This window comes from Odontomachus brunneus, unplaced genomic scaffold (genome assembly GCF_010583005.1).
Source record: "Odontomachus brunneus isolate Ranch 3 - 2012 unplaced genomic scaffold, Obru_v1 Obru_scaffold_067, whole genome shotgun sequence".
Taxonomy (NCBI): domain Eukaryota; kingdom Metazoa; phylum Arthropoda; class Insecta; order Hymenoptera; family Formicidae; genus Odontomachus; species Odontomachus brunneus.
Window position 1 is genome coordinate 265,505 of NW_022639517.1, and position 426 is coordinate 265,930.

At 35.7% G+C, this 426-nt stretch overlaps 1 protein-coding gene across 2 annotated transcripts in view; it reads left to right on the top strand.

Annotated features, from left to right (window-relative positions):
- LOC116846722 overlaps positions 1–426 on the top strand; it is a 4,264-nt gene that overhangs the window by 2,167 nt on the left and 1,671 nt on the right. The gene's annotated exons all lie outside the window — the stretch shown is intronic.

Consider the following 426-nt stretch of genomic DNA (forward strand, 5'->3'; position numbering starts at 1 on the left):
TCCATTTTCCCCAATTAAATTCATCCAAAACTGATTCTACAAGTAACAGCGATAGTAATCTTTCACAGAATTCATTAAACCCTCCGCATTTTTGCGATTCTGTAAGCGCTGAGAAAATCACAGCAAAAAGTAACAAGTTTAAAGATACCTTAGATGTACAACTAGTGGAAAATCCTCTTGTTACATTTTCTACACATGTTGAAGAACATTTTGAAGGAACAACTGCACAGTCCGATGAGCTGAAAGATTTTGACGATATTACAGTTGTCTCTATTCCTGAATCAGATGAAAATGGTACTCAACAGCAATCACCAACTCTAGATTTTAATACCGCAGAATCTGAAGTTAGAAATCCACTGTTTACCCTTCTACACAATAGCGGATCCCATTTACGAAAACTCATTCACAATATCCATCGTAATGATT